Below are 2,630 nucleotides of genomic sequence, written 5' to 3' on the forward strand. Positions count from 1 at the left end.
GTCAAGTGAAGTTTTGGGCATGTTGGCCAAACTGGTCAGCAGAAAGAGACAGTTCAGCTAATCACAAATGAGACAAAGATGGGAATTTGGAAGTCTGGGTCTGGTCTTGTTGTAGGCAAACAAGGTGTCATACATGAGTCATCTATAAGTCACACAGAGAATGTTGGTTCTTTGCAGTAAGCCATTTGGGGGGAACATAAAAGGAGATGAAGAGAATTTCTTAATTATTGTTGTTTTCCAGGAGCACAAGGCTTAAATAAATTTCAACACTGCCAGACATCATCTTTATCATTGCTTTTCTCGTGTATAGTTAGTCATTTGAAATATACTATCTTTAGGCAAGTTGCCTAGTCTTTCAGACCTTCAGTTTTCTTATCAGTAAAATGGTAATAATTATAGTAACAACTAATTTGATAGATTTCTGTGAAGTTTACTGACAAGTGCCTAACAGCTATAAATATTGTATAAATGTTTTGTTTGTTTGTTTCATTTTTGTTACTAGTGGTTCCATGGACTCTGCTTCCTTCTTTTCATCTTTTCCTTTGCTCCCTCTGCCCCCTCCCCCTTCTTCTCTTTTTCTTCTTCTGCTTTAATAAGGATAAATCTCACCTCATGCAGCAAAGGGGAAGGCAGCAGGCATTTCTAGAATGAATTTTAGGTGCCTGATACAGGGCAACTCATTACTCACAATAAAATCCCAAGCTGTGTATTTAGTGTCCTCATATAAGGATTGAGGAAACTGAGGCTCAGCAAAGTTTGCCTAAGTTCATACAGTTCACAGGTGATGGAAAGAGAATACAGGTGTGAGGTGGCTGACTTGACTCTTTCTCATCAGGTCTCATGGAACATGAAATGCTCATGCACATGAAACAGCCCAATTTTATACCAGGAATATGGAAAAGAAATGGAGAAAAAGATACCTCAGTTGTATGAAAGTGAAAAGTGAAAGTGAAGTTGCTCAGTTGTGTCCAACTCTTTGCTACCCTGTGGACTGTGTCCATGGGATTTTCCAGGCAAGAGTATTGGAGTGGGTTGCCATTCCTTCTCCAGGGGATCTTCCCTACCCAGGGATTGAACCTGGGTCTCCCGCATTGTAGGCAGATGCTTTACCATCTGAGCTACCAGGGAAGTCTCAGCTGTATAGGCATGTGAATAATTGCTGTTCTTTTGTGATGGAATCAATGAGCTTTCTCTTCTGTATAATTGTTTTTGAAAAAGGCAGAGAAAAAGTTAAAGGGGGAGAGAGAGAGCTAGAGAAAGGAAGAGAGAGAGAGAGAGAGAAAGAGAAAGAGTGAACTCCAACCCATCAAGCCCATATTGCACATTGGCTGCCAGCAATGTTTCTTTTAAAAATAAAATAAAAATGTTCAGTTGTAGATTTTTTTTCCCTTTTGGAGAGATGCAGGAATTGCAAAGAGAGTGCCAGACAGCGCTAGCATATGCTTATTTTTCTAGCTCAATGTGGGCAGCCTTTCTTAAACATTTTGTATAAATATATTTATTCTCCCACTGAGACCTTGCCTGCCAGGTTCAGGAACAACTGAGTAAGCAGATGCGTTATAAATCGAGGAAAGAAAAGAAAGGATTGCCATGGAAATGCTGATGGCCCCTTTATTCTAGCTGAGTATATTGCCCTGGTATAATAAATTACTGGTTGATGCATTGATGATAAATCTATAGTGGTTTTCATATTCAAAGTAAAAGATATTTCACTCTGTCTTTGCTGGAGATGTAGTCAGAAAGCAAGGAAATGTTGACATCCGGTGGGCAGGATTGAAAAAAAACACACACACAGACCCTTTGGTGTACAACCCACATTTGCAAGCTGTCTGCGTTTCTTGTATTGGCCTCAGCTTTGACAAATGTAAAAAAGTCACTAATATTTTGACACTCTCCCTGCCCAAGTCTGATACCAGCTGGCTGTGAAGCCACATACTCATTGTTCTGCTGGATTTTAAAGACTGGGTCCCAGCCAAAGGACTGGACTGGATCCATTCATTCATTTTCAAGATTGAAGTTGCAGCTTAACTGTAATGACCATTTCTCAACTCAATCTGGAAACCTCTTCCAAACCCAACAGATGCCTGAGAGGCAAATGTGCATTTGGATTAGAAACCATTCTCTCAGATAAAGAAACAAACGGTGATCTTTGATTCTGGAAAGAATTATTTGCTTTGAGAGCAATTAATACTCTTTATATTGATTATGTCTTATTTTATAAAATGCTCATGCTTTTGGAACCTTAGTAAAAATCCTTATCTTACCATTTTAAATTAAATGAATATTGAAATTGCAGAGAAATTATGACCCCAATTATGAAAAAAAATATGCCCAGAGGAAAACTGGAAGAAAACACCCAAAATGTCAAAAACATTAACAGTGGCAAGGGAGGCATGTTTAAGGTTATGGTGTTTTTCCTTTCTACTTTTATATGGTTTTCTTTTCTATAATAAGTTTTAAGTTTATAATTGAAGAAAGAAAATTAACTATTCATTCTTTTGAAAACATGCTGTTTCTTTTACTGTATTTTCAGCTCCAGTGACCATATTGTTCTAGTAATCATAAGCAACTATTGCTTAAGTGTGCTATAGCCATGGAAAATAAAACCACTCTATAATCTACAATAAAAT

At 37.8% G+C, this 2,630-nt stretch overlaps 1 non-coding gene across 1 annotated transcript; it reads right to left on the minus strand.

Annotated features, from left to right (window-relative positions):
• Positions 1 to 1,056: 1,056 nt before the first annotated feature.
• TRNAC-ACA (transfer RNA cysteine (anticodon ACA)) lies at positions 1,057 to 1,128 on the minus strand. The gene has a single exon. It is a non-coding gene; the product is annotated as a tRNA-Cys (tRNA).
• Between the last annotated feature and the right edge of the window lie 1,502 nt (positions 1,129 to 2,630).

Source organism: Odocoileus virginianus, chromosome 5 (genome assembly GCF_023699985.2).
Source record: "Odocoileus virginianus isolate 20LAN1187 ecotype Illinois chromosome 5, Ovbor_1.2, whole genome shotgun sequence".
NCBI lineage: Eukaryota > Metazoa > Chordata > Mammalia > Artiodactyla > Cervidae > Odocoileus > Odocoileus virginianus.